Source organism: Capra hircus, chromosome 7 (genome assembly GCF_001704415.2).
Source record: "Capra hircus breed San Clemente chromosome 7, ASM170441v1, whole genome shotgun sequence".
Classification (NCBI taxonomy): Eukaryota; Metazoa; Chordata; class Mammalia; order Artiodactyla; family Bovidae; genus Capra; species Capra hircus.
The window spans coordinates 57,152,431-57,178,280 of record NC_030814.1 but is presented as its reverse complement, the minus strand read 5'-3'; the positions used below and the strand labels follow the sequence as shown (position 1 = coordinate 57,178,280).

General features: G+C 44.4%; 1 long non-coding RNA gene across 1 annotated transcript in view; it reads left to right on the top strand.

Moving 5' to 3' along the window:
• Positions 121-25,850, top strand: part of LOC106502360 — a 293,538-nt gene continuing 267,808 nt past the window's right edge. Inside the window, exon 1 of the long non-coding RNA XR_001295918.2 lies at positions 121-247. This is a non-coding gene — a long non-coding RNA (uncharacterized LOC106502360). The remainder of the gene's footprint in view (positions 248-25,850) is intronic.

The window sequence follows — 25,850 nt, the reverse complement described above, 5'->3', positions numbered from 1 at the left end:
GTGGGCACAGGAGACCCCGCGCGCGCATGCGCCGCGTTCCTTTTTTTATGAATGGGGGGCCGGAAAAGGACTTAACCCGTGATTGCTGGGGCTGGCTCTCGCTCCTCTAGGGGCCGTCGCTCTTTTACAAAGAGGGGTGGAGGTTGTTGTTGCCTTTTTTTTTTTTCCTTATGAATGGAGGGCGGCGGCGACTGCTGCAGCTGGTTCAGCTGCGCGGGCTGTACCCCCTCCCAGCCTGCGAGAGGAGGTAAAGGCCACCTTCAGGCCACTGCGGACCAGGGTTGGAACCGTCCGTGTTGCTGGGGGCGGGGTGGGGGGGACACGGCGACCTCAGGATCCTGGGCTAAGAGCTGGGTGGGGGAGGACACACCTAGATCCAGGGATTTCTGCCCGCCGCAAGCATTCAGAGGGCGGGGGAACGAAGGACTCCTGCTAGGGGCCTTCTGTTTCTCTAGAGTAGGGGCGTCGGGGGGGAAGGGTCTTGAAGCTCTTTATCAAAAATTTTAAGAAAATGTCAAAGGTCCATATCAAAGAAGGGCGGAGTGAGGGGTTACTGAGTGAATCTGGTTCCCTTCCTGAGGCTGAGTCTCCCTTGAATAAGTGCAGATCACCCCCCTCCCCCACTTCTTGGGTGTGGACAGGACTGGGCCGAGCCTCTTCCGGCCCTAGTACCCCCCGGAGTGGACTGGCTACTCAGTTAGAGACCTGGCTCTCGCCTGGCAGCGCCCCACTTCCTCCTGCCCCAGTGTAATGTACGCAGTGTTGCGGCGTCCGCCCGCCCTCTGCTGCCCCGGCTAGTGCTCCCCTCCACTCCCGCGCGTTTCTCAGCCCTCACGGGACTCAGGCCTGAGGAAGGCCACAGCCTTTGCTGCTGTAGGCGCCACTCCTCAACCGCCCTGACTAGTGTCCCGCCGGAGAAGCGGGAGCGGTGCAGAATTGGCCAGGTGGATGGGTGGAGCCGTCTGCGCCAAGGATGCTGCTGGGGTGGCCGCGGGATTAGATAACAACAGGGCTCTTGAGCCGCAGAGGAAATGGAAATGGCCGGGATCTTTTCTTTGCAGTTAATGATGGGGCGGGTGGGGCGAGGGGGGTGGTGGGTAGACCCTCAGCCCCGGCGGGTGAAAAGAAAAGCCCCCGCCATTAGGCCCGACTCCGGGAAGGCGGGGAGCCCTCGCAGCAGGCCCAGCTCCGCCCAAGAACGGAGGAGGCTCTAGCCTCCGGGGAGTACGGGGCAGGGGGTGGCTTTGCTGCAGGGATGAGGCTGGGCTAGGGCCTGAATCCCCCCTGAAAGGTTTATCTTGGTGGTGTTTTCGCCTCACCGGGAGGTGGTGAGGCTGACTTCTTCTTCCTACGCCACCATAGGACTGCGCTTGGCAGTTGTCAATGGAGCAGATGGAAAGCTCCAGACCAGAGGTCTGGCCTTGGGCTGGAGCTGGGACCCAGGGGATCGGCAGAGGGAGAGACATTTTACAAACCCAGACCAGAGCCCAAGGTCACCGAGTCTAGGCTAAGATGGCTTCTCGCTAGTCAAATGCACCTGTGTAATGTGATTTACTTACTCATCTCCTGGGGGCAGAGCAGGCCCTCCACTATGAAAGCTTAGTTTTCCTTTGAGGACCAAGATCTTACTGAATGCCAAGAGAAAAACACTTTACTAGGATAAGAGAGTATTTTAAAGTCGTTCAGTTCTTTTCTTTACAGGCATCCAAGCTCAATATCATTACTCCTATTCGTCAGATTTAGAAATTCAGGCCAAGGGTCCTGCTCCTGATAAATGAAAGATTTACTAAATTGTGGTGCTGATTCTCTAGACCTTTGCAGCTGGGATCTTTCTATCACCCAGTCTCCATATCACCAACCGTGTTGTTGTTCAGTCACTTAGTCGGTGTCCAACTCTGTGACCCTGTGGACCGCAGCATGCCAGCCTTCCCTGTCCTTCACTGTCTCCTAGAGCTTGCTCAAACTCATGATCACAAACCTAAAAACCTGTTTTTTGCAAGTCATTTAAACATGTTAAACAAGGAAAGTTGAAGCAGTAATTTTCCAGCCATTGGTTGCTCATGGCCTTGCTTAAACAATTTAAAGAATGAGAATAAAGAAATCCTTTCTGAACTCTACCAGAAAGTCAAGATGGGGATGGGGGTGGGGGTGGGGGTGGGGGCGCGGAATTGTCCTGTGTTCTTTATTAGAGAAATTTGCCAAGAAACGTGTTCCTTTCATTCCTGGTCTTTTTTCAGCTTTTCTAGAGTGAGGAGACCCCAGCTATGGTGGGAAGGTGGGTCCATGAAGGATACCAGTCCTGAACTGGGAGGAGCCTCTGATGCCTGAGCGGACTGTGACTCAGTGTGTGGGAGGGCACTGGGGACCATATTCCACTGTTCCTGGAAACCTAAAGAGCGGAGAGGTTTGGGGGTTACTTATGAGAAATCCATCCATTCATTCATTCAATCATATATTCTGTGCTGGGGCCTGCCCTGACTCTGGGCACTTGGTCGTGAGGGACAGACAGCCCTCCCTGCCCTGGTGAAGCTCACAATTTGGGGAGAAGGCAGACTATGCAATTTGAGTCTATGATAAGTGCTAGGAGGGAGATGTAGCAAGATCTGAGGGTATGTGGAGAGCCAGGAAGGACCTGATTTCAATTTGGCATGGCGGTGAGGGGGTCAGGTCTCTTTCTGATAAAGTGGTTATGAGTTGAGACTTGGAGACTGGGAAGGAGGGAGCCCACGCCCCACCCTCTGAAGGAGGGTGAGGAGACAGGCAGAGGGAGCCCAGCGGGGAAAGAGAGGTGGATGGTTGCCTGGGGAAAGCCTCATTAAGTTGCCTACAGGAGGCCTCTGTGGCCACAGCTTGGCGAGCAGGGTTGAGATCAGCCTGGTGAGGAGTTCAGATAGTGTCCTCTTCAGGGTCTTAAGCAGGATCCCTACACACTCTAATTTGTGTTTTAATACTAGCTGGAGGAGAGGGGACAAAATGAAAGATGATGGGGGAATGCTAGGCTTCTGTGCCTTCCTGGTTTGATGGCACCACCTTCATTCTTTAGATTGAGTGGCAGGTAGACCTGCACTGGATTTTTTTTTTCCCCTACTTCTTGGGACTTTGTTCATTCCAAAGCTGGCCTGTCTATCCCCCAGGTATAACTTTCCTGCTAGAGGTGGATCCTAACAGCCCTGCATTTCTACCTATGCAATTATAGTCCTTCCACCCTAACACAGGTGTAAACGTCTTCACTCCTACCAGATCGTGTCCAGAGAGTCCAGTGGCTTCAGTTCTGTGCTTTGTCCTTTTTATTAAAATGGGAGCTGAATACAATGGGAGTGAGGAGAGGCAGGAATTCCCATTCAGTGCCACACATTTATGGGGAACCTACTGTATGCCATTGGGACTTGCCCGGTGGCTCAGACGGTAAAGCGTCTGTCTACAATGCGGGAGACCCGGGTTCGATCCCTGGGTCAGGAAGATCCCCTGGAGAAGGAAATGGCAATCCACTCCAGTACTATTGCCTGGAAAATCCCATGGACAGAGGAGGCTGGTAGGCTACAGTCCATGGGGTCACAAAGAGTTGGACACGACTGAGTGAGTTCACTTTCACTTTCACTTACTGTATGCCATTCCTGTGCTCGACCTGTTTTCATATGTCATGGTGCTTCAAAAAAACCGTGCTCTGGGTCTTATCTTCTCTCTTTCAGATAAGAAGTCAGAGGCTCTGTTTTAATTATTTATTAATTCCACAAAACATTATTATAGACTTCTTGTGCATCAGGTGTTGGGTTTACAGTGAGGAAAGAGATAGATGCCATTTTTACCCACACAGAGCTTACTGTCAGTGGTGACACCATGGTGTCGTCCCTTATCTTCATCAGCAAGCTCATTTATTTGTGTTTTCAGTTGACTTTTTTCAACCTTATATCAAATAGGAAGCCCCGGAACCAAGCCCCCAACACAAATAGATGACCTGCCCCCACCTATATAGAAACTCTGAAACTGCTATTATTTATATAGTCAGAAGGGGAGATAGATGTTAACAAATAATAATTTGTTTGTTTCAAAGGATGATTTAATTACAGTTAACATCAGTGATCTGAGAGTACAGAAAGCAAAGGAAGGCCCTGGGGGTGCTGGCGATGCTTTCCTGCATCTTGCATCTGCAGGAAGCCAACTCAGCCAGGCGAGGGATGGCAGAAGTCCCAGGAGCAGGAAGGAGCCATGCGGAATGGTCCTGCAAGTTAAGATAGCCAGAGTGACATGTCAGACCTAAGGTGAGAACTCTGTTCTGGCACTAGCCCCTAGGGTTTCTGGGCTAGTGTGCACCCTCAGTGTATTGAGGTGTTTTGAAGCCTGGAAAGCTTGAAAAACAGATGTATAAACATTGACCACAGGCTGCTGGGGTTCAGTTCCACCCTTACAAGCTCCACAGCCTTGGACAAGTTAGCTAAACTTTATGTGCCTCTTTTTCCTATGACAAAGTTTCTTTCTCATATGAGAACTAATAATAGTACTTATCAAAAAGGCCTGAGTGGACCTTGAATGGAATAATGTTCATAGAGCACTGAGGATAGCCCCTGGCACATTCTTAGTGCTAAATATACATTTTGATGATTATTCAACATATCCAACCATTTTAATGTAGGGAGTGAGTTAGAATTTTAAGAGAAGCCTATTTATCTGGGTGCATCAAAACCTCAGAAAAACACTAAAATGCAAACAAAGTTTTCTTTTTCAACGCAGAGTTCAAAGGGTCATACCGTGCTGTCGCTGCTGCTTTAACTAGTACAGTTTTTACAGGACAAAAGTTATATTTTTAACTGTGTGGCTGGGTATCTTAAATAGTTCACGAAAAAGTTGATTTTAGATGTTTGGTTTTAGGTAGTAGCAGATCCTATAATGTGCTGGGAATGATGGTTCTCTTATATCAGTATTGGGATGGGGATTGTTAAACATTTGGTAACTTTACATAATTCTTAATCTCTTTGAATCTCTATTGTGAAAAAGGAGATAGTCATAGTATCTGCTTCAGGGGGTTATCATGAGCCCTAAAGGGCATGGTATTCTTCAAGCAATCCAGCTCAGAGCCAAGTGCACAAGTAGTTTTGAGATCCTCTCATTGCTCTGTTTAACAGAGAAGTTTTGAAGATTTTAGTTTGGTTATGATAATACAGGTCACTAGCCTCCTCTTCCCCATTCTTCCTTCAACACCATCCAAGAACAGGGCTGTGGAAGACTATGCAAAAGAAGCTTTCCTAAACTTCAGATAGTCCAGAGTGATTTCCTCATAGGTGTGACTGTAAAGTCAGAATTGCATTGTTTTAGCTTTGGCTAACTGAATCAAGATTTTTATGAATATATGGCCAGTTCAAATTTGCCTCAGTTCAGGTTCACCTACAATGAAGCACACTTCTCATTTCAGATCTGGGAGCTAAATCCAGAGCAACCATTGAGAACAGTAAGTAGGAAGTGAAGAAGAAAAAGAAAAAAAATGAGTAGCTCTCTTGGTCCTTGCTTGCAAATCACAGAAATTCCCTGGTAATGTTGAAAAACTCAGCTGGTTTTGTTGTTCAGTTGCTATATCATGTCTGACTCTTTGCAACCCTGTGGATTACAGTGTGCCAGGTTTCCCTGTCCTTCACCATCTCCTAGAGTTTGCTCAAACTCATGTCCATTGATGCAGTGGTACAGTTACTACCTCCTAAGTGTCTGTGTCCTTAATAGGACAGAATGGGGACCCTGAGAGAAACACAGGAATAAGGAACAGATATCTGGACTCTGGAGGGGTCAGCAGCTTTTTGGAGGCTGATCTTGGCTTTCGTGTCCATTGAGAGAAATTGGAGCTGCATCCACCTTTCCATCTTGACAGTGTGCTTTGGGCCACCTTTTGTCCCTTGGCCTCATGCAACTTCATGTGGTCAGTCATTCATTGTTCATTCATTCAGCCAATATTTAAGCAGCATCTAGGTACTAGGTGCCATCCTGGGCCCTGAGAGTACAACAGTGAATAAGTTATAGGAATCTCCTGCTCTCATATACCTTAGTCTAATGAGGAAAGCAAATATTAAAAAGTAAACACCCAAATAATAACATAATTTCAGAGGTTGATCAAATCCATGAAGGGAATGTGACAGTGATGAAAGGTTTTTAGGGAGGTCAGAGAACGCCTCTCTGAGAAGTCTAAAGGCTGAGGAGCAGGAACCTTGCAGATGTCCAGGAAGGAGGTCACTTTGAGTGCAAAGAGCAGGGCAGGCGTGACCTGGTGTGTTGCAAGAACAATGAAACCTTGAGCCCGAGGCTGGAGTGGTTCCTTCATCTCTGCCTGAGGACATCCTGGCCTCCTCTAGCTGACTTGCACCACACCAGGGCTGGCTGGACTCTGGACTTGAGTACAAGGCCAAATGCACCAGCCTCAGGCCCTAGGGAGGAATTTATAACCATCCTGAATCTGTTTACCACCTGCCAAAGAGCCCTTGGAAGGCACAAGCTCTTTCTCATAACTAGTTTTTACAGAGCTGTGTACAAAGCAATTCAACTGGGCAGGACTTTTTTTTTTTTTTTTTTCATAATTCTTTCATTGAAGTATAACATTTTAGTTGAACCATATGAAATTGCTAATATTCAGTGACTTTTCATGGACGAAGTAGCATTTCATATGATTCAACATAAATATATTATTTTACAACATAAAAGTGTACAAAATCAGAAGTGTATAACTGAATGAATTTTCCCAAAGCGAACATTGCCATGGAACTAGCATCCAGGTCTAGAAACTATATTACCTGATTCAGGAAGCCCCACTCACACTCTTCCTATCCCAAACGAGCACCAGGCCCCAACTCCACCCCCAAGGATAGTCACTATTTTGACTTTTAGCAACATAGATTAATGTAGTCTATTTTAAAAATCTTTCTTTAAAGGGAACTCTATAGTAGATACTTTTTTCTTGGTGAGATTCATTCATGTTGTTGCATATAGTTGCGTTTTCTTTTTTTGTTGCTGTATAGTATTCCATTTTATGATTATACTATAATATGTTTATTCATTCTATTTGATGGACATTTAGGTTGTTCCAAGCGTTTGATTTTAAGAATGTTGCTTCTGTGAACATTCTCGTACGTGGCTTTTTGTTGGACACATGTTTGTGTATCTGTACCTATAAACTAAGGACTGAGTCATTTGCTAGTATTTCCAAACAGTTATCTGAAGTGACTGTACCAGTTCATACTCTGTACTGATTTATTCAGTGCCTGTTTACTGTCTAGCTCTTGATCCAGGCTCAATGTAAAGAATGAAAATGGGAGGATACAAGACATGATTCATGGGATGAATCCCAGTTTGCCAAGGCCTAGGGCCATTACCATCCATGGGTAAAGTCAATCAAATCAGAGAACAGGATGTAATGATTCAGAGCAGAAGTCCAGGAAGAAATAGGCCTGGCAAAGATTGTTACTCATTGCCTCTATTTACTCACTGTCTCTGTGACCTTGGACAAGCCACCCAATGTCATTAAGCCTCAGGTCCTTGATTGACAAAATGGTGTAGGTAGAGTATTTCTTATCCTACAGGGTCTTTCACCCTTAAAAAAAAAAAAAAAACTTGAGAAATGTTTGTGGAAGGCCTGATAAATGCTTGGCTCTGTTCTGGCCACTGAGAATTCAAGAGTGAACAAGAAAAGACTTTGCTGTCATGGAGTGTATGTTCTAGTTAAGAGAGACAGATAGTAGTGGAGTAAACAAAAAGTTAATATAATTTCAAATAGTGATACTTGCTATGGAGGCCATAAAATGGTAAGGTGATGGAGCTGTGGGGTGAGCGGGGTAAGGGAGTCAGGGACGTAGTGACTGAGGTGAGACCCAATGACCAGCAGGAGGAACCCATGTAGATCTGAGAGATGAGCACTTCAGGCGGAAGGGTTAGTTGGTGCATTGGTGATAAGGTACGAACAAGCTTGACATCTGTGAGTTGTGAAAGGAAGGTGCGTGCTGCTGGAACTGACTGAGGGGGGAGACCATTTAATGTAAAACAGCAGAAATCATTCATGTAGGGCCTTGAAGGCCATGATAAGGAGTCACTGAAGGGTTTTAAGCAGGGGACCTGAGTTCATTTACATGAAGATTAAGAGATACTACATATATGTATACATGTATAAAGAATAAAGAACTTACTCCTTGGAAGGAAAGTTATGACCAACCTAGATAGCATATTCAAAAGCAGAGACATTACTTTGCCAACAAAGGTCCATTTAGTCAAGGCTATGGTTTTTCCTGTGGTCATGTAGGGATGTGAGAGTTGGACTGTGAAGAAAGCTGAGCACCGAAGAATTGATGCTTTTGAACTGTGGTGTTGGAGAAGACTCTTGAGAGTCCCTTGGACTGCAAGCAGATCCAACTAGTCCATTCTAAAGGAGATAAGTCCTGGGTGTTCTTTGGAAGGAATGATGCTAAAGCCGAAACTCCAATACTTTGCCCACCTCATGCGAACAGTTGACTCATTGGAAAAGACTTTGATGCTGGGAGGGATTGGGGGCAGGAGGAGAAGGGGACGACCGAGGATGAGATGGGTGGATGGCATCATTGACTCGATGGACATGAGTTTGAGTGAACTCCGGGAGTTGGTGATGGACAGGGAGGCCTGGCGAGCTGTGATTCATGGGGTCGCAAAGAGTCGGACACAACTGAGTGACTGAACTGAATTGATAAAGAACTTAGCACAGTCTGTCACAGAGTGGTGTTCACTAAATGTTCACTAACTAATTGGTGTTCACTAACTAAATTTTAGTTCTGCTACTGCTCTTACTGCTATTTGCTGGCGTTCTTTAAGAACCTTAGAGCGTTCATCCTTGTTGAAGATGAGGAAGCCGAGGCATACAGCCATTACCGTTCATGTGTAAAGTCAATCAAATCAGAGAACAATGTAGATTTTAATAATCAAAGGAAATGCTTTTTGTCCCTTTCCCAAATGGGAATTTTGAGGCAGAGGATTTTCTCTGTAGTTAACAACTGTCTGGAGCCAAACAAACTCAGCTCCATCAGCCCCACTGTGCCAAATGCCCAGAGTTCAGTCAGGTGGGTGCCACTGACTGTGGCCCCGGCCACCATTTAGGGCCCTGGGAAAGGCTCATGGTTGACTGTTCAATCCTAGCTCTGGGTCAGATGGGCCCAGAGTGGGGAGGCACTCCCTATTCTCCATCTTGACTGCCTACCAATTTTACTGAGATGCCATCTACTGCCCTGGCTTGAAGACTCTCCCACCATGTTCTTGCCACGTATTCAGAAAAAAATTTTTGAAGGAAGCTGCCTTCAGTGTTCTTGCCTGGAGAATCCCAGGGATGGGGGAGCCTGGTGGGCTGTATGGGGGTCACACAGAGTCGGACATGACTGAAGTGGCTTAGCAGCAGCAGCAGCAGCCTTCAGTTCTGACACAGAGAAGTGGCAAGTAAATAATCTGTGAATGAGTGAATGTAAATTTAATGAAATTGGGCAAAGCTTCTTAGGGTATATAATGCTTATTTCTGTGCAAAGTGCCCTTCTCTTAGGATATTTTCATTTCTTTACTCATCAATATGTATTGAGCTTCTGCTAGGTGCCAAGTGCCACACATTGCACAGTAGTGAGCAAAAGGGTACCTTTCTTGCCCTCATGGAGCTTCCAGTGTAGTGGAACACACATACATCAAACAATTGCACAAATACGAATTGCTGTTCAGTTGCTAAGTCTTGTCCAGCTCTTTGCAGCCCTATGAGCTTGCAGTCCAAGGGACTCTCAAGAGTCTTCTCCAGCACCACAGTTCAAAAGTATCAGTTCTTAGTACTCAGCCTTCTTTATGGTCCAACTCTCACATCCACATATGACTACTGGAAAAACCACAGCTTTGACTATATGGACCTTTGTTGGCCAAGTGGTGTCTCTGCTTTTTAATACACTGTCTAGTTTGTCATAGTCTTCCAGGAAGCAAGTGTCTTTTAGTTTTGTGGCGGCAGTCACCATCTACAGTGCTTTTGGAGCCTAAGAAAATGAACTCTAACATTGTTTCCACATTTTCCCCATCTACTTGCTGTGAAGTGTTGGGACCAGATGCCATGATCTTAGTTTTCTGAATGCTGACTTTTAAGCCAACTTTTTCACTCTCTTTCATTTTCATCAAGAGACTCTTTAGTTCCTCTTTAGTTTCTTCCATTAAAGTCCTATCATTTGCATATCTGAGGTTATTAATATTTCTCCTGAAAATCTTGATTCCAGCTTGTGCTTCATCAAATCGGGCATTTCTCATGATGTACTCTGCATATAAGTTAAACAAGCAGGGTGACAATATACAGCCTTGATGTACTCCTTTCCCAATTTTGAACCAGCCCATTGAATAGAAAATTACAATAGTAGTAAGTGCTCTGCAGGAGAGAGGTTAATGTCCTGAAGGTATATCACGAAGGTGGGGTTTTGGGAAAGTTCCTTTAATAAGTGATGCTTGAGCTCAGCCCAAAAAGGTGAGTGGGGATGAATGGGTTTAGAGAGTAGAGTGAGAAGTATTGTATGCAGAGAACAGCACATGCAAAGGTCCTGAAGTGGGAAGGAACATGCTTGGTGAAGCCAAGACTATAAAAGAAGGCCATTGTGACTAAAAGGCTGAAAGAGAGTAGACTCTGATTCCAGAAAAAGCTGGAGATAAGGCATAGAGGACAGATCACCAAAGGCTTTGAGGCTATGTGAAAGCGGTTTTAACCTTCTCAAGGACTATGAGGTTCTCTTAAAAGACTTGAAGCTGTAGATGTGTGTGAGTGAGTGCATGTGTTAGGGAGTATGTCACTGGCCACAGTGTGGAAGATGGATTGGAAGGAGCCAGTATGGGTTCTCGTAACTGCCCAGCTCTCCTTGGCCTTTCAGTCCTGGAGGTGATAACACAGCCCTATGTTTTCCAGTTCCAGGGTGTTGCACTTATCGCTCTGGTTTCCTTACACTCTACCCGAATGTTTGCCAATAGTTCCTTTATCAAACACTTGTCACATGACCACATTTGTGCTGGTTGACTTTATGGAAAAGTTGCATATGGATAAAGCAGGAAGGAACTTTCAGTTCAGTTCAGTTGTTCAGTCGTGTCTGACTCTTTGTGACCCCGTGGACTGCAGCATGCCAGGCTTCCCTGTCCATCACCAACTCTCGGAGCTTACTCAAACTCATGTCCATTGAGTCGGTGAAGCCATCCAACCATCTCATCCTCTGATGTCTCCTTTGCCTCCTACCTTCAATTGTTCCCAGCATCAGGGTCTTTTCCAATGAGTCAGTTCTTTGCCTCAGGTGGCCAAAGTATTGGGGCTTCAGCTGCAGCATCAGTCCTTCCAGTGAATATTCAGGGTTGATTTCCTTTAGGATTGACTTGTTGGATCTCCTTGCTGTCCAAGGGACTCTCAAGAGTCTTCTCCAACACCATAGTTCAAAAGCCAGATCTAATCCCTTGAATCTATTTTTCACTTCCACTGTATAATCGTAAGGGATTTGATTTAGGTCACATCTGAATGGTCTAGTGGTTTTCCCTACTTTCTTCAATTTAAGTCTGAATTTGGCAATAAGGAGTTCGTGATCTGAACCCCAGTCAGCTACTGGTCTTGTTTTTGCTGACTGTATGGAGCTTCTCCATCTAGAAGAAACTTCAGGAGTTCCCTAACCTAGCTCTTTTACTTGTAACACGCCCCTATTACTAGATTTTGTTTTCTAGCCATACTGACAACCTTTGTCTTTTCAGTGCAGAGCGAAATATTTCAGTCAGAATGAATGTAAGAGCTGAAGATTATTGAATGTTAGATTTCTTTCTATCTTATTTTGTGCTCCTTGTGCTGGGTGTGTGTGTGTGTTTAAGACATAATTTTTTTAGCGCAATTTTAGATTTGTAACAACATGGAAAGGAAGGTACAGAAAGTTCCTATATACCCCCTGTCCCTACACAGAAATAAGTTCACCTATGTCCTGGTTTTTATTTTTGTTTTTTCCTTCTGCTTTCTTTTATTTTTATGGATTGAATTTTTTAATACCCCATCTTTTCCCCATTGATTGCCATGGAAGTTACAGTCTTTATTTATTCTTTTGGTGGGTCCTCTAGATACTTAAAATTTAATCAGAATTTTTAACTTCTAAAACAAAACAGTGTGTGCTGTACTCAGTGGTGTCTGACTCTTTGCAACCCTTTGGACTGTGCCTACCATGCTCTTCTGTCTATGAGATTTTTTTAGGCAAGAATACTGGGTGTGTTGCCATTTCCTCCTCCAGAGAATCTTCCCAACCCAGGGACAGAACCCACATCTCCTGAATTGCAGGCAGGTTCTTCACTACTGAGCCATCAGGGAAAGCTCAAACAAAACAATAAAGGACCTTAAACTACTTTAACTTAGGCCCCTTCCCCCCTCACCATTTATCTCCTGTTATAGACCAGTATTTTCACTCTGTTTTTCTCCAGGATAGATGAGATACCATTGTTTCTTTATGCAATCAAATGTTGTTCATTGGTGTCTTACAGAATCACCAATCTCTTTGTTCACAGTTCCTTTTTAAAATTAATTAAATTTTTTGGCTATGCTGGGTCTTTGTTGCTGTGCACAGGCTTTCACTGCAGTGGTTTCTCTTGTTACGGAGCACAGGCTTCAGTAATTGTGGCACACAGGCTTAGTTGCCCCACAGCATGTGGAATCTTCTCGGGGCAGAGATTGAACCTGTGTCTTCTGCATTGGCAAGCAGATTCTCAGCCACTGGAGCACCAGGGAAGTCTGCACAGTTCTTTTTGTAAGAGTATCCACCTGAGATTGCCTTCTTTCTGCCTGAAATTTATCCTTCAGTGAGGGTCTATTGGCAATAAGTTCTCTTAGTTTTTGTGAGCTTGAAAATGACTTTCTTTTACTCTCGGGGGCTTCCCTGGTGGCTCAGCTGGTAAAGAATCTGTCTGCAATGCAGGAGACCCCAGTTTGATTCCTGAGTCGGGAAGATCCCTGGAGAAGGGAATGGCTACCCTCTGCAGTATTCTGGCCTGGGGAATTCCATGCACTGTATAGTCCATGGAGTCGCAAAGAGTTGAACATGACTGAGCAACTTTCACGTCTTTTACTCTCATATTAAAGTTACTGAATGAAATTCTCGACTGCCAATTATTTTATCTCAGTACCTTGAAGATACTGTTCTGGCTTCCACTGTGGCTGCTGGGGAGTCTGTGGTCAGTCTGATTGTAGTTTCTTTATTATTGATCTGTACTTGACCCTGGCCCTCTGCAGTTTTCACTTTGCTGTTACTGCACATTAGTATATTTTATTTATTCTTGGAATTTCTGGATCCAGAGTTTGGTGTCTTACAACATGCTGGAAAAATTCTCAGTCGGAGCAGCTCTAGTGTATAGCCAGTGACATGCCTAGGGCCTCAGATTTAAGGAAGTGCTCATTTTTGAGTTTGTGCAAATGCAGGACTGGCTCTGAGAGTGACTGTCTAAACTAAAGTGCCCTAGGTCCCTCAGTCAACTCCTCTAGTTCTGATACTGACTCTACAAATACCTCTTCTTCCTTATTCTTTCCTTTACTTTCTTCTGTAAATATAATTAAATATATATTAGACCACCGTATTCTACTCTCCAATGTCACATATGTAGTTATTTTATTTTTTGTCTCTTTGTATCCCTGGTCACTTTCTAGATTTCTTTAGATCCATCTTCTAGTAAATGAATTCTGCCTCTTTTCTTCAGCTGCTCAGTCATGTCCGACTCTCTGCAACCCTGTGGACTGCAGCACAACAAGCTTCTCTGTCCATCACCAACTCCCAGAGTTTACTCAAACTTATGTCCATTGAGTTGATGATGCCGTCCAACCATCTCATCCTCTGTTGTCCCCTTCTCCTCCTGCCCTCAATCTTTCCCAGCATCAGCGTCTTTTCCAGTGAGTCAGCTCTTCACATCAGGTGGCCAAAGTATTGGAGTTTCAGCTTCAGCATCAGTCCTTCCAATGAATATTCAGGACTGATTTCCTTTAGGATGGACTAGTTTGATTTCCTTGCAGTCCAAGGGACTCTCAAGAGTCTTCTCCAACGGCACAGTGCAAAAGCCTCAGTTTTCTTTATTTCTTTTTCAGCACTCAGCTTTCTTTATGGTCCAACTCTCACACTGATACACAACTACGGGAAACACCATGACTTTGACTAGATGGACCTTTGTTGGCAAGGTTATGTCTCTGCTTTTTAATATGCTGTCTAGGTGGTCATATCTCACACACTAGCAAAGTAATGCTCAAAAGTCTCCAAGCCAGGCTTCAACAGTACATAAACCATGAACTTCCAGATGTTCAAGCTAGATTTAGAAAAGGCAGAGGAGCCAGAGATCAAATTGCCAACATCCATTGGATCATCAAAAAAGCAAGAGTTCTACTTCTGCTTTATTGACTATGCCAAAGCCTTTGACCATGTGGATCACAACAAACCCTGGAAAATTCTTAAAGAGATGGGACTACCAGACCACCTTACCTGCCTCCTGAGAAACCTGTATGCAGGTCAAGAAGTAACAGTCAGAACCAGACATGAACAACAGACTGGTTCCAAATTGGGAAAGGAGTACGTCAAGGCTGTATATTGTCACCCTGCTTATTTAACTTAATGCAGAGTACATCATGAGAAATGCTGGGCTGGATGAAGCGCAAACTGGAATCAAGATTGCTGGAAGAAATATCAATAACCTCAGATATGCAAATGACACCCCCCTTATATCAGAAAGTGAAGAAGAACTAAAGAGCTTCTTGATGAAAGTGAAAGAAGAGAGTAAAAATGCTGGTTTAAAGCTCAACATTTAGAAACCTAAGATCATGGCATCTGATCCCATCACTTTACGGCAAATAGATGGGGAAGCAATGGAAACAGTGAGAGACTTTATTTTTGGGGGCTCCAAAATCACTGGAGATGGTGACTGCAGCCATGAAATTAAAAGATGCTTGCTCCTTGGAAGAAAAGTTAAGACCAACCTAGACAGCATATTAAAAAACAGAGACATAACTTTGCCAACAAAGGTCCATGTAGTCAAAGCTGTGGTTTTTCCAGTAGTCATGTATGGATGTGAGAGTTGGACTATAAAGAAAGCTGAGTGCTGAAGTATTGATGGTTTCAACTGTGGTGTTGGGGAAGACTCTTGAGAGTCCCTTGGACAGCAAAGCGATCCAACCAGCCCATCCTAAAAGAAATCAGTCCTGAATATTCTTTGGAAGGACTGATGCTAAAGCTGAAACTCCAATACTCTGGCCACCTCATGCGAAGAGTTGACTCATTGGAAAAGACCCAGATGCTGGGAAAGACAGGGTGGGAGGCGAAGGGGATGACAGAGGATGATATGGTTGGATGACATCATTGACTCAATGGACATAAGTTTGTGAAAACTCTGAGGTTGGTGATGGACAGGGAGGCCTGGCGTGCTGCAGTCCCTGGGGTCACAAAGAGTCAGACATGACTGAGTGACTGAACTGAACTGAGGATGTACATAGCTTTTTTTTTTCCAAGGACCAAGCATCTTTTAATTGCATGGCTGCAGTCACCATCTCCAGTGATTTTGGAGCCTAAAAAAACAAAGTCTCTCACTGTTTCCATTGTTTCCCCATCTGTTTGCCATGAAGTGATGGGACCACATGCCATGATCTCAGTTTTCTGAATGTTGAGTTTTAAGCCAAATTTTTCACTTGCCTCTTTCACTTTCGTCAAGAGGCTCTTTAGTTCTTTTTTGCTTTTTGCCATAAGGGTGGCATCATCTGTATATCTAAGGTTATTGACATTTCTCCTGGCAATCTTGATTCCAGTTTGTGCTTCATCCAGCCCAGCATTTCTCATGATGTACTCTGCATATAAGTTAAATAAGCAGGGTGACAATATACAGACTTGATATACTGCTTGCCCAATTTGGAACCAGTCTGTTGTTCCATATCCAGTTCTAACTGTTGCTTCCTGACCTGCATACGGATTTCTCAGGAGGCAGGTCAGGTGGTCTGCTCTTCCCATCTCTTTAAGCATTTTCCACGGTTTGTGGTGATCTGCACAAAGATTTTAGCACAGTCAATAAAGCAGAAGTAGATGTTTTTCTGGCATTCTCATGCTTTTTCTATGATCCAATAGATGTTGGCAATTTGATCTCTGGTTCCTCTGCCTTTTCTAAATCCAGCTTGAACATCTGGAAGTTCATAGCTTATGTACTGTTGAAGCCTGGCTTGGAGAATTTTGAGCATTACTTTGCTAGTTGTGGGATGGGTGCAACTGTGCGGTAGTTTGAACATTCTTTGGCATTGCCTTTCTTTGGGGTTGCAATGAAAACTGACTTTTTCCAATCCTATGGCCACCGCTGAGTTTTCCAAATTTGCTGGCATATTGAGTGTAGCACTTTCACAGCATCATCTTTTAGGATTTGAAATAGCTCAGTTGGAATTCCATCACCTCCACTAGCTTTGTTCATAGTGATGCTTCCTAAGGTCCACTTGACTTTGCTTTCCACCATGTCTGATCTAGGTGAGTGATCACACCATTGTGATTATCTGGGTCATTAAGATCTTTTTTGTACAGTTCTTCTGTGTATTCTTGCCACCTCTTCTTAATATCTTCTGCTTCTGTTAGGTCCATACCATTTTTGTCCTTTATTGAGCCCATCTTTGCATGAAATATTTTCTTGGTATCTCTAATTTTCTTAAAGAGATCTCTAGTCTTTCCCGTTCTATCGTTTTCCTCTGTTTCTTTGCATTGATCACTGAGGAAGGCTTTATTTCTCCTTGCTGTTCTTTGGAGCTCTGCATTAATATATCTTCCCTTTTCTCCTTTGCCTTTCTTTTCTCTTCTTTTCTCAGCTATTTGTAAGGCCTCCTCAGATAACCATTTTGCCTGTTTGCATTTATTTTTCTTGGGGATGGTCTTTATTAGTGCCTTCTGTACAATGTCACAAACCTCCATTCCTAGTTCTTCAGGCACTCTTATCAGATCTAATCCCTCGAATCTATTTGTCACTTCCCCTGTATAATTGTAAGGGATTTGATTTAGGTCTTACCTGAATGGTCTAGCGGTTTTTCCCTACTTTCTTCAATTTAAGTCTGAATCTTACAAGAAAGAGTTCATGATCTGAGCCACAGTCTCCCCAGTCTTGTTTTTGCTGATTGTATAGAGCTTTTCCATCTTTGGCTGCAAAGAATATAATTGATCTGATTTTGGTATTGACCATTTGGTGATGTCCATGTGTAGAATCTTCTCTTGTGTTGTTGCAAGAGGGTGTTTGCTATGACCAGTGCATTCTCTTGGCAAAACTCTGTTAACTTTTGCCCTGCTTCATTTTGTGTTCCAGAGCCAAACTTGCCTGTTGCTCCAGGTATCTCTTGGCTTCCTACTTTTGCATTCCAGTCCCCTATAATGAAAAGGACATCTTTTTTGGGTGTGAGTTCTAAAAGGTCTTGTAGGTCTTCATAGAACCGTTTAACTTCAGCTTCTTCAGCATTACTGGCTGGGGCATAGACTTAGAGTGCCATGTTATTGAATGGTTTGCCTTGAAAACGAACAGAGATCCTTCTGTCTTTTTTGAGATTGCATCCAAGTACTGCATTTTGTACTCTTTTGTTGACTATGATAGCTGCTCCATTTCTTCTAAGGGATTCTTGCCCATAATAGTAGATATAATGGTCATCTGAAGTAAATTCACCCATTCCAGTCCATTTTAGTTCGCTGATTCCTAGAATGTCAACATTCACTCTTGCCATCTCCTGTTTGACCACTTCCAATTTGCCTTGATTCATGGACCTAACATTCCAGATTCCTATGCAATATTGCTCTTTACAGCCTTGGACTTTGCTTCTATCACCAGTCACATCCACAACTGGGTGTTGTTTTTCCTTTGGCTCCGTGTCTTCATTCTTTGTGGAGTTATTTCTCCACTGTTCTCCAGGAGCATATTGGGCACCTACCAACCTGGGGATTTCATCTTTCAGTCCTATCTTTTTGCCTTTTCATAACTGCTCATGGGGTTTTCAAGGCAAGATTACTGAAGTGGTTTGCCATTCCCTTCTCGAGTGGACCGCATTCTGTCAGAACTCTCCACCATGACCTGTCCGTCTTGGGTGGCCCTACACAGACAGCATGGTTCACAGTTACATTGAGTTAGACAAGGCTGCGGTCCAAGTGATCAGTTTGATTAGTTTTCTGTGATTGTGGTTTTCATTCTGTCAGCCCTCTGGTGGATAAAGATAGGAGGCTTATGGAAGCTTCCTGATGGAAGAGACTGACTAAGCTGGAAACCTGGTCTTGTTCTGATGGGCTGGACCATGCACCGTAAATTTTAATCCAGTTTTCTGTCAATGGGCGGGGCTGTGTCCCCTACCTGTTATTTGACCTGAGGACAAACTATGGTGGCAGTGATGAAGATAATGTTGACCTCCTTCCAAGGTCCCATGCCTGCCTTGCTGCACTCAGTGGCCCCGACCCTGCAGCAGGCCACCACTGACCCACACCTTCGCCAGAGACTCCTGGCCACTCACAGGCAAGTCTGGGTCAGTCTCTTGTGGGGTCTCTGCTCCTTTCTCCTGGGTCCTGGTGCTCACAAGGTTTTGTTTGTGACCTCAAAGAGTCTATTTCCTCAGTTCTGTATAAGTTCTGACAGCTCTGTGGTGGGGTTAATGGCGACCTCCTCCAAGAGAGCTTATGCCATGCCCAGTCCTGCTGCAGCCTGAGCCCCTGTCCCTGTGGCAGGCTACTAATGACCCACACCTCCACAGGAGACACTCAGACACTCAACAGGCAGGTCTGGCTCAGTCTCTGTGGGGTCTCCTGGTGCACACAAGGTTTTGTTTGAGCCCTCCATGCGTCTCTGGCGGGTATGGTGTTTGATACTAAATGTGATTACGCCCCTCCTGCTGTCTTTCCTTGGAAGGCATGTTATGACCAACCTAGACAACATATTAAAAAGCAGAGACATTACTTTTCCAACAAAGGTCTGTCTCGTCAAGGCTATGGTTTTTTCAGTAGTCATGTATGGATGTGAGAGCTGGACCATAAAGAAAGCTGAGAGCCAAAGAGATGCTTTTGAACAGTGGTGTTGGAGAAGACTCTTGAGAGTCCCTTGGACTGCAAGGAGATCCAACCAGTCCATCCTAAAGGAGATCAGTCCTGGGTGTTCATTGGAAGGACTGATGTTGAAGCTGAAACTCTAATACTTTGGCCATATGATGTGAAGAGCTGACTCATTTGAAAACACCATGATGCTGGGAAAGATTGAGGGCAGGAGGAGAAGGGGACGAGACAGAATGAAATGGTTGGATGGCATCACTGACTCAATGGACATGAGTTTGAGTAAACTCTGGGAGTTGGTGATGGACAGGGAGGCCTGGCGTGCTGCAGTTGATGGAGTTGCAAAGAGTTGGACATGACTGAGTGACTGAACTGAACTGAACTGAACTGCCTTGCTGGGGCTTCTCCTTTGCCCTTGGACGTGGGGTATCTTTTTTTGCTTGGATCCAACATTCTGTCCACAGTTGTTCAGCAGCAAGTTGTAATCTTGGAGTTCTCCCAGGAGAAGATGAGTTCACATCCTTTTACTCCGCCATCTTGTAGAACCCTATGTATGATGTAGGTCCCATTGTAATTCCCATTTTATAGATCACAAGCCTGCCTAAGGCCATAGAATGAAACCAGGAACCAAAACTATGTGAAAAACCTAGAGCTTTTACCCTTTAACCTTTGTAACAGAGTAGGCTACGGAGACCTAAACATTCAATACTGATCTAAATATAAATGCACTAAAATATTTAATGTTAGGTGAAATCAAGATAAAATTAGAACTTTGGACAAGAGGCACCATGATTTTGGAATCCACTTCATTGGCTATGAGATGAAACAGAGAGAAGAAAAGATGACTTTGCATTTTTGAGTGGTGACCACCAGTAGTATGGTGCTTTTAGGAACAGGGAGGTCAGGAAGAAAGCTATCTGTTTTTTATCCGTTTATTTTGTTTAGTGCCTCAGTTTCCTCATCTGTAAAGCAAGGAGGTTCAGCTGACTTTAAGGCTTCTGTAGCTCTAAACCTCTTGAAGTTTTGTTGCTCATTAGCTCAGTCATATCCTACTCTTTGTGACCCCTAGCTCAGTCACATCCTACTGTTTGTGGCCCCATGGACTGCAGCACACCAGGCTTTCCTGTCCTTCACCGTCTCCCAGAGTTTGCTCAACCTCATGTCCATTAAGTTGGTGATGCCATCCAACCATCACATCCTCTGTCGTTCACTTCTTACATCAGTCTTTCCCAGCATCAGGGTCTTTTCCAATGAGTCAGCTCCTAACATCAGGTGACCAAAGTATTGGAGGTTCAGCTTCAGTATCAGTCCTTCCAATGAATATTCAGGGTTGATTTCCTTTAGGATTGATTGGTTGGATTTATTTGCAGTTCAAGGGATTTTCAAGAATTTTGTCCAACATTACAGTTTGAAAGCATCAATTGAAGTTTAAACAATTGGCAAAAATAGTTAATTAATTAATTAAATCAGGAGGCATTATCTGGTAGGCAATTGGAATTCAGAGCTGGATGTGGATTAATAGAAGATGGTATCTTTGTGGGTAATGGTTCGTTCAGTACAGGGAGTATATTAGTTTTCTAGGGCTAAAATAACAGAGGACCATAGACTGTGTCACTTAAACAACAGAAATTAATTTTCTCACTATTCTAGAGGCTAGACATCTGAGATCCAAATGTGAACAGGGTTGGTTTCTTCTGCAGCCTCTCTCTTGTCACTTGTAAATGGCCATTCTCTCCCTGTCTTCATGGGGTCTGCCCTTTGCCTGTGTCCTAATATCCTCTTATAAGGATACCATTGGAATTCAGTTGAGTTCAGTTCAGTCGCTCAGTTGTGTCTGACTCTTTGCGACCCCATGAATTGCAGCACGCCAGACCTCCCTGTCCATCACCAACTCCCAGAGTTCACTCAAACTCGTGTCCATCAAGTCGGTGATGCCATCCAGCCATCTCATCCTCTGTTGTGCCCTTCTCCTCCTGCCCCGAATCCCTCCCAGCATCAGAGTCTTTCCCAATGAGTCAACTCTTCACATGAGGTGGCCAAAGTACTGGAGTTTCAGCTTTAGCATCAGTCCTTCCAAAGAACACCCAGGACTGATCTCCTTTAGAATGGACTGGTTGGATCTCCTTGCAGTCCAAGGGACTCTCAAGAGTCTTCTCCAACACCACAGTTCAAAAGCATCAATTCTTCAGCGCTCAGCCTTCTTCACAGTCCAACTCTCACATCCATACATGACCACAGGAAAAACCATAGCCTTGACTAGATGGACAGGTCCATCCTAATGACTTCGTTAATTACTTTTTAAAGACCCTTTGTCTAAATATCGCCACACTGTGAGGTACCTGAGGTTAGGACTTCAACGTTTGGATTGGGGAGAGAGGGAGGGGACACAATTCAGCTCATGACAGAAATCAGGAATCAGGCACTGAGATGAGAGACAGGTGGATAACTGAAGAATATAGTGTCCCAGAGTAACCCATGGAGGAGAGGTGGTTGTTGTTCACTTACTACGTCATGTCCAAATCTTTGTGACCCCCCATGGACTACAGCGTGCCAGGCTTCCCTGTCCTTCACTATCTCCTAGAGTTTGCTCAAATTCATGTCCATTGAGCCAATGATTCTATCTATCTCACCCTCGGCCATCCCCTTCTTTTGCCTTCAGTCTTTCCCAGCATCAGGGTCTTTTCCAGTGAGTCAGCTCTTCACATCATGTGGCAAAGTATTGAAGGTTCAGCATCAGTCCTTCTAATGAATATTCAAGGTTGATTTCCGTTAGGATTGGTTTGATCTCGTTGTAGTCCAAGGGACTCTCAAGAGTCTTCTCCAGCACCACAGTTCGAAAGCATCAATTCTTTGGCGCTGAGTGAAAGGTAATGAGGAACAAGAATGGAAGAAAGTGGATTAACAGTGGGGTCTCCAGAGGACTACTTGCAAGGAAGCCATTCAATAGAGAGGTGGGGACAGCTCTGAGGGGTTGAGATGGATGTTAGCATAGGAAGACAGTAGAGGGGACAGGGCCAAGAAGGGCCCTTCTGGCTTCAATTTCAGGCACAGTAGATGCTCCTTATATGCATTTTTAAAAAGTGTTTTTTTAGCTGTTTCAGGTCTTAGTTGCTGGGATCTTTCTTGTCATGTGGGATCTTTCCTTGTGGTGCATGGAGTCTAGCTGTGGCTTGTGGGGATAGGGGAGGGGTAGGGAGCTCTATAGTTGGATCACGTGGTCTTAGCTTCCCTGAAGCAAGTGGAATCGTAGTTCCTTGACCAGGGATTGAACCCCTATCTCCTCCTTTGCAAGGCAGATTCTTAACCACTGGACTATCAGGGAAGTCCCAGACGTTCCTTCTATGTATTTATTGAATGAATAAGTAAATTTACTTTCCTCCTTTCTCTGAAGTTCCATGGTCCTGGGAGGCAGCTTCTCTTTAGAAATTGGCCTTCACCTCATTGTTTTTATTTGGCTAGGTCTTACCATCAAGCTAGGGAGAAAAGGACGTCTTTTTTCTTAGGAATAGAGAGAGGGAGAGAAGGAGAGAGGGAGAGGGAAAAGTGAGAATGGGGTGGTGTGAGGTTGGAGAGACCTTAGAAGTCATTTTGCAATTTTCTTATCTGCCTTCCAGAAATGAAGAGGTTATTCATTCATTGATTGAAAAAAATGTCTTCATTAATCACCTACTTTGGATTGTGCACTGTGTTAGGCAAGGGGAACATATATCAATGAAGCAAGTATCACAGATTGATTGACTGCTTATGGAATGCCAGGCCCTGTGTCAAAAGCTTGGTGTACTTCCTGCTCTCAAAGGCGGTATATGACAGGGACTGTTGGTGTTCCCTTTTTTTTTTCCATCGATAAGGAATTGACCCAACTGAAGCTTAGGATGGTTTGCTAACTCACTGTAAGTAACTTGAACTCAGCCCAAGGGCACTTTTTTCAGCCCTAGCTTCTGCTAGGCCCCTGGGTCTTCTCCCAGGGTACAGTAAGTGACTGGCTTACAGTGTTCTGCCTGACTCAGTTCCTGCCCTTCCATCCTGTCCTTGGCCGGAGAAAGGACGCTGTGTAAAGGGATGGATGTGGGTTAGGATAATAATGCCGAGTCACTGCCTATGAAAGCCCTGTGTCTTCCCCTTGTCCTAGCCACCACCTATAGCCTGGCTCAGCCCCTGTCCTTCTTGTCACACTCACATCCCTCCCGGTCTCACTGACAGCAGCTGGCATTGTGTCTCATGAACCAAAAACATGTTTCCTTCCTTCTCTGGAACTTCCTCAGAGCTACCAGAGAACACGGCCAGATTCTGAAATCCTATCCCCCAATGCCAGGGATTTCCCTTGTGGTTCCAGAGAAAGAGAGAAACGGGTGTTCTGTGACTTCTGTTGCATGAGATCATGAAGAAAACAATCCAGTTACCTGTTTCTTCTATTTTAAAGTGAGGAGGAAGGTGGTCCTGCAGCTGACCAGTGAGTCAGTGGGTCTAGGGACTGAATGCTAGGTGTGGGTGGAGAACTCAGGAGGTAGAACCAGAGTTGGAAGAATCACCTCTAGTCTGGTCTAATCTGGCAATCAGAGGCCTTAAAGACTTAAGGAGTCTACAGATTTTTATCTATATCTATCTGTCTGTTTCTATATATGTGTGTGTACAGATATACACATATATAAGTATGCATATGGGTATAATTTTTATACTTATGTAAATATGTATATATTCATAACATTGTTTTAGTGGTAGCAACCTACCTGCCCATCTGGAGGGGATTCATGAAATCAATAAAGGTTGTTCTCTACAAAAGAAATCTAAGTTGCTATTAATTACTGTGTGGTAGACCTATCAAGTGTGGGTGGATATGGAAAGGTGTTCAAGACGGTTATGTGAGTAAAGCAAGCCACAGATGGTGTATGTGTGTGTGTATGTTTCAATAGCCATGGTTGATTTCTAGAAATACTCTTGAGAAACTGCTAATTGGTTATTTCCAAAGAGCAGGAATGGAGCTTTGGGTGGTGGAGAGAATTTTGCCCTTGTGCAAAGACTTTACACTCTTCTATACTTTAAAAAGATTAAAAAAAAAAATGAGTATGTATTGTTTTTATAATACAATGAGAACGAGAAAGGAAAGTAGAAGAAAAAAAGGCCTAAGAAGTTTCACAAGCCAAAGACATGAAAACAATTTCAGTGTTGAATTCAGGAGTATTGAGGGCAGGAGGAACAACACAGTGGGGCCTGAGATGACCTTGCATGATGGAACTTACCCTAGCCACTGTTTGCAGAGATACGCTTTAACCACCCAGGGGTGGTCACAGAGGTAGGAACTGGCAGGAAATCCTATTTGCCAGGCTGACTCATGACCGTAAGTCTAAAATAAGATCCAGGCCAAAGTTCAACTTCACGAACAGGGACTGGAGCCTCTTATAACCCTAGCTAACATATATTGAGTGTTTACCATGTTTCAAAGTAATGTACAAATTGCTTAACTTAGTGCTACCTAATTTATCTTTACAACTCTGAGGTAGCACTGTTCTTATCCCATTGTTACTGAGGTTGAGGGCTCTGAGGCTCAGAGGGTCCAAATCACTCTCCCAAATATGTACAGTTAATTGGTTAGGCTGGGGTTAACCCAGGTCTGTCTGTGGCAGTATTACTTCCTGAGTACTACTACATGTTGAGCTCTAAGGGTCTTAGGATCTCTCAGGTTGAAGAACAGGACATCCTTACTGTGCCATCAAGGAGCACCCAGGCTAGTTGGAGAAAACCACACCAACCTAGGTAGACTGTATAGTGACTTATATAAGGCAGTCATCTGGATTTAATTGGGCTGCAAAGTTGATAAGCTCTGTTTGGATTTTCAACTTGGAGAGATCAACAGGGCCTGAAGTTGTCAACGAAGGCATCTTGGAGGAGGACAGATATCAACCAGGCCTGGAAGGATGGATGGAATCAAGAGAGGGATGGGGAGGACGTTCCAGCGGAGAGGGTGTGCAAACTGTGCAGAAGTCTTTTCTGCTGTTTCTGAGACAGTGAAGCATCTTCCTAATCAGCATGAACGCTGTACATGTGTGATGAGTGCGCTGATGTGTAGAGAGGGAAAAGAGAGCAATAGAAGTCATCCTGAAGGTTGAAAACTGGAAGAAGAGTCGAAACTCAATGTGGAAAGAAAGAAAGAGCCTCCAAAGGCGATTTGGGCAGTGAAGAGACACTATGAAAAGTGATGATTCAGAGAGGTTAATCTGATAGAGCTGTCAAAGTGACAGTGAAAGAGAGAGCCATGTGAAAACCTAGGTGTGGGGTGATAGGGGCCTTGAGGGGGGTACCAGCAAGAGGAGTGAAAAAGGAGGGCCAGTGTGAAAGCTGCTTATGAAGGAAGAGGCAGCAACAGGACTTGATGATTGAGAAGAAACAGACTATGAAGGAGCAGGTCTGAGCCAAATAATTCCAGGGCTTCAAATCAAGGTGTCCAAAGAAGGGAACACATATATCTGGCAAAAGGAATTGGGAGAGGGTTTTGGTTTGCTATGATGTGGGAGAAGATGATGGATTGTGTCTTTGTTCCAAACCTCTTTTTTTCCTCCCAAGATTGTAAGACAGCTTAGGGACTTTTTCTCACTTAGTTTTCTTAGTTGTAGAATACATAGGACTTCCTTTGGACTGGTTCATTCAGTCAGCAGCTGTTTATTAAGCTGCCTTATGGTCTGGTTGTTGGGAACACAGCAGTGAGCAGGCGAACCCGGTGTCTGTCCTCATGGAAGACAGATATTGAATAACAAATCATAAGGGTTCTTTCTTTGCTCCTGATATCAAGGTGGCATTTCTTCACCAAGACCAATTCTGTTCTGTACCTGAAAAATGTGAAGCATT